Source organism: Echinops telfairi, unplaced genomic scaffold, assembly GCF_000313985.2.
Source record: "Echinops telfairi isolate 266 unplaced genomic scaffold, ASM31398v2 ScPeMD7_70;HRSCAF=299, whole genome shotgun sequence".
NCBI classification, from domain to species: Eukaryota; Metazoa; Chordata; class Mammalia; order Afrosoricida; family Tenrecidae; genus Echinops; species Echinops telfairi.
Genome location: NW_022103968.1, coordinates 16,576,053 through 16,592,657, shown reverse-complemented (window position 1 = coordinate 16,592,657; position 16,605 = coordinate 16,576,053). Strand labels below are relative to the sequence as shown.

At 50.1% G+C, this 16,605-nt stretch overlaps 1 protein-coding gene across 4 annotated transcripts in view; it reads left to right on the top strand.

Moving 5' to 3' along the window:
* The first annotated feature begins 12,597 nt into the window (after window positions 1-12,597).
* Window positions 12,598-16,605, top strand: part of TCF7L2 (transcription factor 7 like 2) — a 206,921-nt gene continuing 202,913 nt past the window's right edge. For all 4 annotated transcript variants that reach the window (XM_045291388.1, XM_045291387.1, XM_045291389.1 and 1 more), the window contains exon 1: window positions 12,598-12,660. The gene's annotated coding sequence lies outside the window, so the exon portion shown is untranslated. The remainder of the gene's footprint in view (window positions 12,661-16,605) is intronic.

Sequence of the window (16,605 nt, the reverse complement as noted above, 5' to 3'; positions counted from 1 at the left end):
GGTCCTCATTTTTCCCCCCTCCGCCCGCTCCTCCCCCCCTCCCCTCCCCCGCTCGTGGCCCAGGCTGCCCGAAACTCTCCAAACTTTTCTGCCTTTTGTGGACTGGATTTGTTTGCACTTCGCCATGTTCTTGCTTTCAGTTTGCTGCCTCGGGATGTTGGGGAGCCCTTTCTTTCCAAGCCGGGCATTGGTGGTGGTGGTGGTGGTGTTAGTGGTGGTGGTGGTGGGGGAGACAAATCAGCAGAACTTTTTTTTGCGCTCTGGGCCCCCTCCCTCCCCCTTGGTGGTGCTGTTTGTTTCTGCGCCCTGGGAAGACGACTGTGTAGTTCTTTCTTCTCCCTCTCTCTTCCTTCCCTCTTCTGTGGCGGCGTCTAGGGCTTTTCCCGGTTAACCCCTTGGCTGCCGCCGCCAGGGACCGGTGCGCCCGCCGCCGCGCGCGCAGGCTGCGTAGTGGCTTTGCTGCAGGCGGTAAACCAGAGACCCCGCGAGCGCGCGGACTCCGCGGCCCGGGGCGAGCGCCTCGGCTCTGTCCCACGCTGTATTTGTTTTGCCTTCCAGTCGCGATCTCTGGCTTGCAGCCCTCCACTCCCATTCCCTGGAAGGTCACACTTCCCAGACTGGCCCCACAGCAAACTTGCGAGCTCTGGGCTGCCTTTCTTTTGGCCGTCGCGCAGGCCGCGAGCCCCGTGGGTGCCATGGCGGGCTTAGTTGTCTAGCGAGCTGGGTGCTGGGTGCGGGCTCTCCAGGGCTGTGCGGGGCGCCGGAGCTGTGTGGGGTGGAGAGCCCAGTGCTGGTGTGTGTGTGTTTGTGTGTGTGTGTGTGTGTGTGTGTGTGTGTGTGGTGTATACACGCGCTCGCGCGCTGGGTCGAGATGGCCTCCGAGAGGAGTCAGTGGATTTCTAGGGAATTTTAGTGCCTTGGGTGCAATGCAGGGTCTGCCAACGCCAGTTTATGGGAAAGCCCTCCGTGGGCTTGGGATTGGGATCGTTGAGGATAAAGGCAGGGAGTGAGGAAGGCCGGGAGGCCCTCTGCCTCAGTGTGCTGTGCTGATTGCCAGCCTTCCAACTTTGGGGGCCCTGGGGCAGTGTGGGTTACCAGGGTCAGGGTGGTGGTGGTATCCCTTCTTGGAGTATGGGCCCCACACCCACCCTGACATTTGTTAATAAGACTCAACCCCTCCCTAACCGGCCTCTGCACCCTGCCCTTGCCCTGGACCCCTCCCCCCATCCCACTGGCTTCTAATCTAAGAAGGCTGATTTAGGAATCCCCTAACTGCCAGCCTTTTCTGCACAACTTCCCCGGGATTGTCATTTTGCACCTTCTCTGGTCTGGTCCCCCTACCCTGTATTTACACACACCGCTTTTGTTTTCTTTCTTTCGGGGTAACTTGAGATAGCAATTTGAAAGAAAGCACCCACTGTTCAGCAGCTGTGGACGCTGTGCTAATGGCCCGAGCTTGCCGAATGGGAGTCGATCCGATCTACAAGTGTTTTTCAGCATTAAAATATTAACTATCAGGTTCAATTTTTTTTTTTTTGAGGGAGTGGTGCTGGCAAAAGGGCAAGGGCACGCCAGGCTGATCATTTTTTTATGTCAAGGAAAGAGAAGTGATTATTTGCCCCTCCTGTCTTTGCCCTGGCTCTGGCATGCTTGGGGAGCTGGGAGAATGTTTCAGCCCTGCCTTAAGCCTGCAGGGCCAGTTCCTTCATGCCTCAGCGCCAGGCTGTTGGGGGCTGCAGCTGGAGAGGAAGCGCCAGCCGGTTACCTTTGTGTTTTCCTTGGGAGCTTGTGGGCATCCTAGGCTGAGAGCTTTAGACTCAGATCTGGTAGGATAGGGTCCTAACTCAACCCAACCATGTTCCAGAGTAGCCCCAAAGAATGTCATCCTCCCCTCCACACTGGAAGGTGGGTGGGTATTTATCTTTAAAAATCCCCTTAGGCATCCAAAGACCCACCTGAATACTGGGTCTTGATGGCAGGCCTGTTGACTTTCTTGACTTTCTAAAGTCCCTGTGTGCCCACTTGCCACCTGGCCCATACCATCTCCCCAAAGGGGAGCGGCTGTGTTTTGCCATAATCAGCAAAGAGGGAAATTGTAAAAGGCAAATGATTTCCGGGTACGCAAAAGGAAGACTCTCCACTCAATCCAGTCCCATCTGAGGGCATTAGAGGAACGAGGGAGCCTAGTTGATTTTAATTGTGGACATAGCGGGTGGCCTTGGGCTGTGACATCAGATGGGAGTCTAAGCAGACATTTCTTAGAATTCAGCCGGCAGTGTGGGTCTTTGAATGAGGACCAATGTCCCTGCCTCCTTTATTTCTGTCACTTGGGTTAGAGGCTGTACTCCAAATTAAAGTTATTTATTTAGGCCGGCAAGCCGAGCAGTGGCAGTGGCGTGGGCCATAGCTGTGGTGTATCGCTTCTGACGTCTTCCATCCTGGAAGCAGCTTGCAATTCCAGCCGCCAAAGGAATCAGCGGGCAAGATAGTAGTCCTTGCAGCGCTCCTCTGACATTCCCCATGCTTTGGCGAGAACGCTTTGTAGGACCGAATGGAAAGTCAGAAATTAGCAGTGTGCTCTATTCTTTCAATTTCTCCTTGGGGCTCTCTTTGTGCTGCCTGTTCTGTGATTTAGGGGAGCCTACCTGTAAAGCAGCTGCTTCCTTTAAATCAAACAGCCTAGAATCCTGATTTCTGCTCTTCTGTTTAAGAATGTAAAGAATTCAGGAGTATTATGAAATCGGCTATTATCTCAAGAAAAATGCCTTAATTGGGGAAGATGCCGGAAAGCCTGATCGTAATACTTTTTATTTTAAAAATGACAGAGATTTCTGCACAAACATTAATTTAGTCTTTGATACAGTAATAGGAATGGCTTTTAGGGAGAGAAAGAGAGAGGAGATCTTGGGATTTTGATGTTTGTATCTTAAAGATACGGATACTGTTAACATATTAACCTTGATAGGAAAAAGTAGTTTTACATTTCTTTGGACTTCCCCTCGCCTGCTTGCTAGCTCAGAAATAAGGGTATGGTGGTATCGAAACAGCAGTTCGGTTTGGAAATTCTTTTTAAGGACTTGATTATCAGAGCTCTTGCATCATCTTTTACCCAAAGTTATTTGCTTTCCAACAGAGCTACTTGCTACTCGGTTGCACAAGTAAATAAGCTGCATCTTGAATTCATTTCTGAACGGGGACTCCAGCATTTAAAGGAAACCAAGAGGGGCCTATTCATTGGGGTTCTGTTTAGCCTGGCGACTTCTCCTCCTGGCCTGTGAAAACTGGCTGTTTTCTCCGCACTCAAACAACATAATCCTTTCAAATACAAAAGATTTCGGCCCCGGGAGTGTGAAGGGTTAATGGTGGTCCTTCCCCCACTGTCCTCCCACCCCCCACCTTCAGCCCTGATTGTTTTGACAACACTTTTCAAAGTGTGACATTCCAAGTCTCTACATAACAATGTAATATTACTGTAATTACACAGGTCATTACATTTTAAATAGAGAACAATAAAATGCTTATCGCCCTGAAAAAGAACAGGTGTTCTTGCCCGTCTTTGGCATTTATGCTAATTGTTTTTCATCTCCTTCCGAAATATTTATAGAGGGGGCATGTTTAGATTTCAATCTCAATACAATAACATTAATGCCGAGCTAATCTTTATAGGTTGGGGTTTAATGTCTGCAGTATGGATTATGGGCTCAACATTCACCCAATAAGTTGTTTTAATGATTATAAATTTAATATGCCAGCGCCTTTCAGTTGGCTGCCATTAAAGCCTGCTGAACCCCCCACCCCTCACCCCGTCCCGGAAACAAACAGATTGCTTGTTGGGAGCCTCAAGTGCTTTATCTGGAAGAAGTGTTTTTGGAAACTTCTGACTGCTCAGGGGACGAGGGAAGTGGCTTTGACGGATGCCCCTAACTCTGATGGTGCAAAGATTCCGAGGAAAACAATCTCGGTTCTTGCCAGGAATTTTTTCACCTTGGTTTTTTTTTCCCCCTCCCTTTTTTGGGTTGTTTTACTGATAGGGATTTTCACTGAGAGTCACTGTTGTAAGTTGGTCAGCTGTTTCTTTGCAAGCTGGGGGAAAGTTCCAGGAAGGTTTTGGGGTGCGTGCGGGTTGGGGAGGGGGTGCGCGTGGCAGCTTTGCAGAGCAAGAATGCTGCTCAGTTAGCAGCTCCGGATAACCGCAACCCTGCACGCCATTAAGGAAAATATTTGCTTTAGAAAACTAGCATTTTACTAGTTGCACCAGAGGCTGCGCTTTTAGAGATTAGAGCTGCAGCCTTGTAGCCTTTCCAGGGTGTGAATGGCTCCGTTACATCCCGTGAAGTGCTCGTGTGTGCGTGCACGTGTGTGTGTGTGTGTGTGTGTGTGTGTGTATATGGCAGAGTTTTCTCGGCTGAGAGATCCTGGGAGTAAGGTCTTTCACACACAACAACATACACACGAAGTGGGTGCACGAGAGGTATCTAAGGATTTCACTTTTTGTCAGATGTTTCACACTGCCTACGTCCCCCACCCCCCTTTCGAATCACATTAAAATGCCCTGAAGGGAAAGGACAGCTGTGAATTTTTGTGTGGCCGGCGTTTCTGGACCTTTCCCCCAGCTGTCTGCAAGTTATGTGGAAGTTAGTTTATTGGCAGTTAAGTATGAGACAACCTGGATTTAGCAAATGCGCTCTCCGACACAGGAAGTAGATGGCATTATATAGGGGGGTGGGGGGTGGGAAAGAGCCACCAGGCAGGGAGTGATGGACACATTTTGTGTGTATATGTGTGTGTATGTTTTAACCAGGGAGTTTGCCAATAAGAAAACACGTTCTAAGGAAGTCAGTGTAAGCTTTTCAGTCTTGGTCAGTGGAATTAGATAATATCTTTAACGGCATGTGTGGCTGTTTGAGGTGTCACATCTGAGTTCTGAAAAGGAGGGTGACTCCGAGACTGAGAGCGGAGGCTTTTCTCTCTCTCCTCCTTTCCTGAGATGTGTGTGTGTGTGTGTGTGTGGCGGTCCATCGGAGTCTCTTCTGGGAGTGGATATTGGCACAAGTGTGAGCAAATCTTCCAGCACGGACCCAGAATGGAAATATGTTTGTGAAGGAAATGGTTAATTTTACAACCAAAGGCCAACTTGCACCCCGACAGGCCTGCTGAAAGAAATGTACCTCAGCCCTTGCTGGCAAGCACCACCCAGGCCATAAATCCCCAGGCTTTATTTACAGCCCATAACACTTATGAATGTTAAGATATTTGACGCCACATTGGCCTTATAATATTCAAGGTCCGCAGACACTTGCAGTAGCTCAGATTTCTCTCACTGATTATAAGCAATGTGGCAGCGGTGAGGGTAGGGGGGGTGGGGGTGGGAGAGGAGGGGCACAGCATTCATAAACGCTGCCTCCCCCCTTCTCTGAACCCTGCCTTGCCTTCTGAGAGGACTGAGACAGGCACCCCTTCCTTTAGCCGCTGACTTGTACTTTTCCTCTAGGTCATTGATCTACACCTTTAAAAAGAGCACTTTCGCGGCTGGAAATTCAAGGGGGGGGGGGCGGTGCTTTGCACAAATGCCTTTTTCAAAAGCAAAGTTGTTCTAGGTGTTTGCCTTTTCCCCCTCTGCCACTACTTACCCCACGTCTTCCCTTCTCCCTCTTTCTTTCCCTTTTTTTTATTTGGAAGGCGACATTGCCTATATTGTGCATATTTCTCAGAATACTTAAAAGAAATCTGATATGGGAGACGGCTCTTTAATTTATATGATGTTCCACTAAGCTGGAAGGGAGAAAAATACACACTGCATAGTGTACTAGTGAACTTGAGGGTTTTTTTTTTTTAAAGCAAGTCAGGCAGAGTGAGGGGAGCTGATTAAAGGAGTTTACTAGACAAGGGTGGAAAAAAAGGGGGAAGCTTACACTGGGGCAAGGGAGGCCAATCGATGTGTGGGTGGCAGCAGTGGGGGGCTGGGAGAAGCAGAGCCACAGAGCCCCAAAGAGGCTGAGTCAATGCTTGCCCAACAAAGATTAGAAAAGCCCAGGAAAAGTTGAAGATTTGGGCTTGGGGGGGATGGTTTGATGGAAATTGGGGCTTAGGAGTTTCTTATCAGGGGCAAGAGTGCTGGAGGTGGGGCTGGACTCAGGGCGGTGGCTAATAAAACCAAGGTAGCTTTGCTCAGTAGTAAAGACAATTTTCAAGCCATCACCGGGACCTGGATGGTCCGAACCAGTTCTTGTGGGGGCGGGGCGGGGTGAGGAGGTGCTGCTATTCGTGGTTCAGATTCTGATGCCCAGAAAACCAACTGTCCTGCAGGTTTTAATTTATTTTTTAACAAAACTATGTGTGTGTGTGTGGGAAGTTGGGGGAGCTGTATGTGTGTGTGTGTGTGTGTGTGTGAGACAAACTGACCATCTCACAAAGTGGGGACTGAGACCCAGAGGCTCCGTGGCTAACAGATGACTGGGCTTTCCCTCTTTCCACCCCAGACTGAAAAACTGAGCCTGAAAGGTTTTATTTTCTAATCAATGGAATGCAGAAACGTACTAGCCCTCAGGGACAGATATGAATCCCTTAACAGCTCATTACAGAGATGGGGTGGTGGGATCTTTGGGGGTGGGGGGATCAGCCGGGGTGTTCTTCCATTTCTCTGCATAGGTCCCCCCCCCCCCCCTTAGACACATCTGATTTCAGGCGGCTTCTTCAGCCCGTTCTGTTTTTCTCCTTTCCGTCCTGGAGAAGCCCGACCAGCCCTCGTCTACAGGGGGACAGAGTTGGGGCTGCAGGACCAGCGCTGAAGGTGTTAAAAACCACGAGCTAAAGTTTGGCATCATGAAAATAAATTTGAGGCCTGGTTGGCATTAGCAGGGTACAGCACATTGAGAGAGCTTAATTAGTACGAACTGTAATTGTTCATGGTCTGCCAGAAGAAATGTTCGGGAAAAGTGGGGTCCTTCGCTTTCTCGTCTTCAGTATGAAACCGATAAATCACTTGCATATTTGTGTAGTGATTCAAATGGAGCTAAGACCGCTCCCATCCCAACATGTGGTAAATTGTAAAGTCAATGAATTGCAGATGTAGGCTACAGTGAGATTCTCGAAGAAAATGCAGAATGAATGGGAAAGAGTGATGCTATAAATATTTACTGAGAAGATAACTAGATTCCTTCGTGCTGGGCCAATTATGATGGACTAAATATATTAGTAAGATGCTTAAAAAAAACACCCCCAACAAAAGAACTGCAGAGGCTCTGTGTGGGGTTTGGGTGGGTTGGCTTGTTTGGGGAAGCGAAATGAAAGAAAGGCACGATGTTATGGTCTTGTCAGTTTTATTAAGCCGGAATCACAATGGCGTACCCAGGGAAGGACACATGAAACCCACATTAATGCAAATTAATTCGTTATGAGTTGCGGGTGCGGCGACTGCTAAGTGGGGTAATAATGGAGCATCATTTTAAGAGTGTCAGTGTAGCAACTTTTAATGAAAAATTGCTGCGTTCGGACGTGGCTCTGCGCCGCAGCCCGTGTGTGTTTAGATGCTGGAAATGTGTTCCGTGCCAGAGCTCTCGGCCCTTCCTTTCCCCTCCAAACAGTCACAGTCGAAGAACTTTATCACGGAAGGTTTTGATCTTTAAAGGAAAGCTCGTTTTGCTCCGAAACCCACCCAGCAATGCCTCTCGCCATCACCACCACGTTCAAACCCCACTGTTGTTGTGTATGTGTTTTGTTTTTTTAACATTTGGCCGGAGAGATAGCAGCACAGAGTGGAAAAACAATGATTGTAGCATCCCTCTATAGACTAAGATAGCACTTTCTCCAAGCGATTCCCCCCGCCCTTTTTTTTCCCCCTTCTTAGAGGATTTTGGTCTCAGGCAATGTTGCAAGTCAATACTTCTTTCCCCAAATGTGAGTAGGTGTGCGTGTGTGTGGAAGCTGTAAAAGTTAATGATCGCCGTCTGACTCATAGCTGAGACTTTCAGGTTGAGGAAAAGAAAAGAAAGTATTAATGAGGGTAAAGAGACATTTGATGGAACTGGAGACAGTGGGAGAGATCGTTCCTGCGGCCAGAGGCCAGCATTTTGCTGTGGAGAATATTCTGGGAGAACTGCAAAGGGGAGAGAGGCCTTTGTCAGGTTATTGTTTGAGGAGGGTACACGCGTTCGTGTCTAGCTCTCTGCAGGAGTGCGGACCACTCCTCAGGTTTTACTTCCCCCTGAGCAAGTTTAGAGGCCTGTGCCCCATAACCTACTGGGGGGGGGGCACATTTTTTTGAAAGGGCAAGCAAGAACCCTAGATGCTGGTCAAAAGTTAATTTTCTATTACATATAAGAGCAACCATCCTATATAGGACTGGGGCACTGTGGCCATAGTGGTTAGACTGTTTACCTTTGCCCTGATGAGGGACTGCAGGGGGGGAAGGGGGGGAGGGACACCTACCAGCAAGTCTTGAGATGGACCAAAAAGTGTTCATCTCTTAGCCAAGTGACATAAAAATGAAAGGGAACTAAAACCCCACTGGTATCAAGTCAGTTCTGACGGACTCCTAGCGACCTTAGATAAGGTTTCTGAAGCTGTACATCTTACGGGAAGCAGGCAGCCTCATCTTTATCCCAGGGAGCAGCTGGTGGTTTTGAACTGCAGAACTTGAAGTTAGCTGCAGCCCCCCCCCTCCCCCCCCAGCCCAAAGTACCACCGGGAGAGAGAGGAGGAAAGTGGATTCCAAAACTCCACCCGCCTCTCAGAAATGAATGTTATTATTATTATTTTTTAATAAAAGAGAAAGTCCCATGATTCGTAGAACAGAATAAAAGCTAGGGCTCCACCTCTCCCAAATGTAGTGAACAAGCAGGCATTGAACATGAACCTTCATGGTCCTGTTGGAAGTTAACTTCGTGCTGGAAAAAACCAATGAAGGGTTTCGACTTTTTTTTTCAGTCCATTTTGAGGATGAGAGTTCTGTGGTTCCCCTTCCTCCCTTCTCCGCACAGTGCCCTTGTCTTGGATCCGACACATGCGATTCAGAGCCAGATGAGAAATATGACAAGAGAAATCAAGATAAGATAGTAATAAAGGAAGTGGTGCATCATAAAAATACTGGTGTTTAAGTTGCCGGAGAATTGTGCCAAACTCTTTGTATTTGGGAGGATTGTTAGATCATATTTTTTCTCAAAAAAGCTCAACTCCAGCACAGCTGTGGTTTGGTTCTTGCCAAGGGCACTTGCGGGGAGGGTGTTTGGAATGGAGGGGTGGGCTCGGCCATGGTAAGAAAGCGCCCCGCATACGTTGGGAGTTTCTGGGAAGGAATGACAGTTCAGTTAGTTCCTCCCAGGTGGATTTTGGGAACTCTTTATGACACCCAAGGGAGGGGAGCATCCACTGGAAGAGGGTGTGCTGTCCACCTTGCTTGGCGAGATCAGGAAGGGCCATGGGTCCTTGAGGTCCCCAGAGCAGGTGTGGAAGCCTGGTTCTTAAACTCAGGCCTCAGCCTTTGCTGGCTGTCTTGCGTCTCGCTTGTGGGCCCCCTAAACTCCCCAGATTGTCCAAGAAAATAGAGGGCCAACCATCTCTGGGGCCTCTCCTTCCTTCCAGCTGTTCAGAGAGGCCTAAATGATGGCTCCACTTTCAAGTGCAGGTCTGTACCGGGCCCTTGTGTTTTTTTCATTGTCTTATAAAGCAAGGTTCCGGCAGACAAGGCATTTTTGTGTTTTTACAGGGAAGGGAAAAAATCAGTTAAAGTGTGTGCTCTCGAAAAAGGGAGGATGCAAACCCCAAGGGGAAAGAAGCACAGGCTCAAGTCCACACGGCTGTAGCTGAGGGGGGTTTGGCTCGGACAGGCTCTCTCCAATAGTTCCTGGCTGGGAGTTACAGATTGGCCTTCGGGCTCAAGGAGGGTCTTGTGCTACAGTATCCTTGGGTTAGGTACTTGTTTGGGAGGTGCTACAATGTGTGACATTAAGGTTGTCTGGTAGGTTGGTTTCTCTGCTAGATTCTGAAGGCTCTCTTTGCTACCTTGTTACTGTCTTAAGTGCAACCTTCTGTTCCCTGGGTTATGGTGGTGGTTAGCTAGTGATGAAGGAACCTCAGGCATAAGAATGGAACTGGGGGAGTGAAAATGGAATTGGCATTAGTTACAGTTGTATTCATTTATTCATAAAACTATGATTCTATGTTTTTGTCGGTTCCTCCCCCCCAACTAAAACAGATACTTAGTTATCATAGGTCCACTCAATTTTAATTGACGATCTAGATTCCTGTGGTTTCCCTGAGCACAGATTGCCTCGGGCTGCGCAGGGTTTGTGGGAAGAAACACTTGGACCGTTTTCCCAGCAGCTCTGCACAAGTATTTGGAGAAGCAGAGAATGGCCTGGCCGGAAAGGATGGCTGGCTTGGTCATGTGGCCTCTCCGGCCGGGTGGCAGGAGAGCGGTCCTCAGACAAGCGCTGCTGGCCAGCCAAGAATTCCAAACTCGCCATTGACCTGTTCCCAGCCCCAAAGTGGTCTAATGCCACCCAGACCTGTCACAGTCATTAGAGCAGTCTCCGTTTATGGACTGGCAGGTTTTTTTTCTTCAGACAAGTCAGGGAGACAAAGGGTTCAAATTCATCGTCCTTTTCCCAGCAGTTAGTTCCCTTGAGCTGAGCTGCTTTTTCGGATGTGTGTGTGTGTGTGTGTGTGTGTGCGCGCTTGCTTGCTTGCTTGCTTGCTTGGGGAGGCACACCTTCTGTTGCTCAATGTTCATTTCTTTGTTGTGGTTGCTGTTTTAGGGGAGTGGTTTGACACTTTGCTATGGTAGAGGGATAACACCCCCCCCCCCCCTTTTCTTTTCTTTTCTTTTGTCCACTTCTGTTGTTCCTTAAACTTGGAAACATTCTCTTTGGTTGGGGGCTGGCGGATCCACACAACATTCCTATGGGAGGGCTTCAGCGTGTTTGTGGGGAAACTCTCGCAATTCCTTTGTCATGAACATTCCGAATCTCATCTGTTTAGGTAGAACAGATAGAAATCACAGAATCCACTGTACCCTACAATGGACCTGTATGGCTTTATCACACGCAGAATTTCTATTTGAGTTTTAACTGTGTTTACTGCGAGTTTACTGGGCTGAGTTTATTTTGACTTGGTTTAAAAGTTCTTAGGGTGGATTTTGAAAAAACAATGACTATCAAGGTACATCCTAATTGGGTCTAGAATTCACTTGAAGCCTAAATGATGCTTGGGCAGTCATTCACAATTGTTAAGAGTCGCGTAGCGACAGTATGCGCATCAGGAGCGGTAGTCATCATTCCTCGCTGTAGTGTGGGTCCCTGGTTTGCCCACTGTCTTCACCAGGAGGGACTGGCAGTGATGTCACCGTTCTTCACCACCTGTGTGGAAGTGGCAGGCTCACGTGTATTTTCAGATCTCGCTGAGGTTCGTTCTTGATTATTGCTTGGTTTGCACAAAACGTTGTCTGATGGTGTTTGCTTCACTCCCTTGGTAGGACCCCAAGATAGAGGGGGTTCATTTAGGAAATGAGGTTCAAGGGAGGAGAACTCGGCTCTAGGCCCACCCCTTGCATCTTGGATATCCGTTCATTGCTGGGTGGTCTGGGGGACCAGGCAGGACTTCATGCTTGTGCCATGCAAGGTCTGAGTAGCACAGGGCCGCTAGCCAATGTGAGGTCTTTAGAAAACTCGTGAGGCTCTTTGGCCGTTGTGGACTCCGGTGGCACAGTGGTTAAGCACATGGTTGCTAACGGGAAAGGTTGATGGCTCAAATTCCCATTCCCTGGGAGAAAGATGTGGTGGTCGGGTTCAGGAAAGTGTTCTGTCCGGGGAACGCTGGGGCAGTTCCACTCTGTCCTCTAGGGTTCCTGGGATCCGGCACCTGCACAATCGTGTGTGTGTGTGTGTGTGTGTGTGTGTGTGTGTGTGTGTGTCAGGGTGGGGTACGGTTGGATTACCAGAGTGCAGTCCGGAAGACCTCCTGGGACGAACAGGGTAGTCATCTTGAAGGAATGTATAAGGCTTGGCGTGGCCTCTGAATTCTGTCCAACACACATTTGTTTTCCCAGAAATGGAATTGTGTTTGAGGGCCAGGGCCTGAGCGTTTGAAACGTGGAAGCTTGTTACCTGTTGCAGTCTTGTGGCGTCTCACACCCTCACCTCTGCCAACCTTCCCCCCCCTCCCCGCCCCCCCAGCCCCTGCCCGCTCCCTGTCATGCTCTGCCTCCATTCTGCAGCTCACAGTTGATTCCCTTCAGCACTCTGCTCACCCCCTGGCCTCCTTTGTGTCTTAATGGGCATCCGTCTTTCTCTCTCCTCATTTGAGTCTCACTCCTGGCCACCCCTACCCACCTCCCACCCCTTTATTGTTTTGCTTACTGAATAGGTGCTTCTTCCTTATTATTATTATTATTTTTCCAAATCTAAACTGTACCTTAGATGATTAAGATCATCTTATCCATAGCAACAAATAAGAAAGACGCAGGTCTTGACTGAGCGCCAAGTCTGCAGCTCAGTCTGGGAAGGTTTGTCTGCTGTTCAGAAACTGCTGTTAAGATGTTGTCTGGCTGTAGTTTGTGACACAAGCAGACCGCTTTGATTTGGTTTCTTTCTACAGCTCCATTTTCAGTCCGGGAGCACGCATTACTCTGCGTACAAAGCGATCGAACACCAGATTGCAATTCAGGTAGGCCTCTCAGGGGTTCCTGAAGCTTGAATTCTCATGATGGAGGTCTCTTGTGCCTTTTCTTGTTCGACCCTTCCTGCCTCCCCTACCCCCCACCCCCACCCCCTCAAGCCTAGATGGTGATGACCAGGATGGTGATGGTAGTGGCGGTGGTTGACTCCTGGAGGGAGGTGGGAAGCAATGAAATGTGGCTGAAATGATTAAAAGGAGGGAGGGAAGAGAAGCCCTGGTTGACGGGACTGTTTCTGCATCGGGCTGGATGGGCCCACAGACCCCCGTGTGGCCACTAGGGATCTGGCCTTGGAAGCAAAATCGGGTGACCCAAGATTGTACAGGAAGAATTGATGTGGGGAGGTGGGGGATGGGGGGGGGGTGATGGTGACCTGTGATGGGAGACGAGGCTGTGTGACAGCCAGGGTTGTTTGTGGCGGATCAAATTCATGTCAACTGATGCTGAGAATATCACTTAAAAAAGAGAGAGAGAGAGAGAGAGAGAGAGAGAGCACATTTGTGGTCAAATGTATACAGCATACTATTTGTCAATGTTACCGTTTTTTAAATGTCCTTGAAAGGTGGCATGGATTCCACAAGTGGTTCGGTGAATCACCACCAGTGTGACCTAAAGGGTCTCCATCACCCCCCCACAGAAACGCCACCGCCACTCTGCAGCATGTCCCTGTTCTCGCCCCTGTGGAAGCCTGGAAGCTGCCTTCTGCCCTATGCTGTGGCCTCTCTTAGGTGTCCGTGGAGTCTGGCCTCGCGGGGCCGTGGGTGGCTGGCCGCCGCATGATGCAGAGGGCTACAAGGTGCCTCCACGTGGCATTGCATGGGCGTGCCGCGATGTGTTTGCCCAGTCACCTACCTGTTGGGGGACACTGGGTCGCTTCCACCTTGGGGCCGTTGGTGCTCTGAACCTTGCCATGAAACTAAGAATATCACTTTTGCCCTGATTGTCCTGACATGTCTGATTTCTCTGGGGCCTGTTGCTATGTGACACTTGCTGGAAGGAAAGGCGACAGATCTTAGCTTCTGATGAGTGTCCTGTTTCCTGCTCGCGTAGGACAGCTAAACAAATCACAGACTAATGTGGACTCAGAGCTGAGCCCGATGCCAGCAGAATGCCGTCGTGGAGAGAGGGCAGACGAACACGATGTTCATGCCTGCCTGGCTGAGAGAGGGTGGGAGGGTCCTCTGGTGTAACAAATGGCACCCACACTACAGCGTTCTGCTTTGACCCTTGGAAGGGAGGGAGGCTCTTAAAAGCCTCTGTGCTGGGCCGTTCAAGTCTGACTCTAGAGCCTTCCCTTATAGGGTGATGTGGGCTCCTTAGATCCACCCCTCCCCCCACCCACCCCGTGCTTCCCCTATGGGGCTCCCTTACCTAGACTACCGTGTTTGCGTGTGGCCTTAGCACTATTGTCATGCTGCATCCATGTCACCGGGCCTTTTCAAATCTGCATTTTTCCTGCTGAGACCTTCCAATAGCCACTTGCCCCAGGTGGACTTGTCCATGACTCCATGTTTTGAGAAGTAATTAAGTCAGCTGCCATTTTTATTTGGTGATAGTAGCTTGTTCTCCTTGCAAGGCCCCCATAATCGTGTTGGTGTGCGTGGGCATGTGCATCTCGTAGGGGAAATTGGGACTCTTTTGCCTCTCCGCCCTCAAACATGTTCGAGACTGTGTGTCTTTAACTAGCTGCTGCCTTTGGCCTTGCGGGCACCTTTCCCGACAGACCCTTCTTCTATTGATCCAAGGCACCGTAAGCCTGGCTCCCAGCAGATAGTTTGGGCTTGGAGCTTCGGTAGAGAGTAAGCCTAAGTCCTAAGCCTGGCTGGCAGAGACAATGACCCGAGGCCTCCTCCTCCTCCTTGGGGAATTCTGGAAAACCCTGCTACCCGGGGTGTGGGAATTGTTGGGCTTGAATAGCCTCGTGATCCCTATCTCGCTGTGGAAAGGCTGGCTGGGGCCACATCACTGGGAGAGCCGTAGTGGGGACCAGCCTAGCTGTTGTTTCTTTGCACCGTAGCTGAAGCGCCCCTTGTTAGGCCGAGCAGTTTGCCTGTCTCCAAACCACCTGGCACGGGGCAGGTCCTGTGAAGGCTTTCTCAGGAGGAAGATGGAGTCAATTACAGCGTTCATTGTTTGGGGGGACTGAAACCATTCCTCTTCCTCCATGAACAGGTAGTATTGTTCTCCCTGTGTCTATTTGCTAAGGCTTGATGCCCATGTGGGCAAACAGAGGGACATTTGATTAGCGCCCCAGCACCGGCATGCCTTCACTGTTCCTGCCTCCCCCCAGCCCCGCCCCCACCCCAACCAGGCCAGAATGAGGCGATGCCAAGTGCCACCTAGTTGTCACTTAAGTTGGGTCATCAAAGAGGGCGCGGTGAAAACCCAACCCAACCAAGAAGCACAGTGGAGCAAGGAGGAGCCCTCAGGCAAACTAGAGCGGTTCCCAAGGCCGAGGGTACTCAGGTGCAGCTCCCCGGGGCTCGAGGGGAAGGTGGCCCTGGTCTGGTTTAGAGCTGTGTGCCATCAACTTGATTCTGACTCCTAGTGACCCGAGGTCATAGAACTGCCCCACAGGGTTTCTAAGGCTATAATCTGTCTGGATGCTCCTTAGGAGCAGAGATGGGGAGATTCTTTGCCTCTTGTCCTTGAGACACTTTATCAGGAGGGGCCAGCCCTTGAGGGGAAGACCTCATGCTTGCTAAAGTGAGGGCCAATGAACGCGTGAGGGCCAGCTCCCCTAGAAGATGGCTGTGAGGACCCATGTAAACATCGCCAGGGTGGCGAAGATGGCGCAGCACCTGACAGTGTGTCGCCAGGGTGGCGAAGATGGCGCAGCACCTGACAGTGTGTCCTGTTTGTGCACGGGGTCTCTCAGGGTCGCTGTGACTCGGTGGCACCTCACAACCACAGAACAAAAGTCTTGGTGAGGGCAGATCACCGGGGCTTGTGTGAAGCTGCTGGCCGGTTAGAGCTGCCCACTTTCTAGCTGCCAGCCGGCTGCTTTTGCCACTGCCTGTGCCAATTGGGCACCTTCGTGGTAGGCCATTACCCCTCCTCCAGTGTAAGGCTTGAATGCAGGGTGATTGTTAGCATAGAATTATGTGCCCCCTGGAAATTAAAACGTGTTCTCCCTGAGTAACTACAGTCTTTCAATACGAACTAAGCGTGTTGCTCTCCTAAGCTATATCCTAAAATGACCTCCAGATCTGTGATACCCGGGCATCACGTGGGCTGCATAGACCTTTCCTTCGTGGCCGCCTGGAACTGCAGCTCTCCTTCAACTCCGTCTTCTGTATGAATGGCCCTCGGGGATGCTACAGCCATGGCACGTCCTTGAGGAAGGCTGGGACACGCTTTCCGTTGCTCTGTAGGGCAGTTCCTGCTTGTTGTCTCTGTCTGATCAGACAAGAGAAATACAAATGGCAAAGTCTTCCCAAATGGATATCAGCAATATAGTTAGCCAGAAGCACAAGTAAAAGAGCCTTTTAAAAAAAAATTGGATTTTTTCAGAGACTTTCGTTGAGCTATCATTTAAATACAGTAGCGCACCCACGTGTTTTCACGGAGAATTTGATGCCCGCGGAATCCTCACGCCCCGCAGTATACAGAACTGGACCACGCTTGTCTGGGAAGGGCCAGCTAGTCGAGGATTTGGACTTTGCGGGCGGGCCACGGAGTCTCCAGCGCAAGGACTCTCCACTCCTGCCGTCACTCGAGGTGCTTCAGAAACTTCGGGGAGAAATGGAACGGAAAGAACACGGAATCTTCCCATGAGCTTTCTGAAGTTCCTGTGTGGTGTGACACAGCCGAAGGTGCTCAGTTGCAGGGATAGGTGTGGCCGGCTTCCAACAGAACTTTGTGAGCACAGACAGTGGCTCGCTGGGGGGCCCTGGAGCTATGGTTTGCTGACTCTGATACAGAAGTCTCTCTCT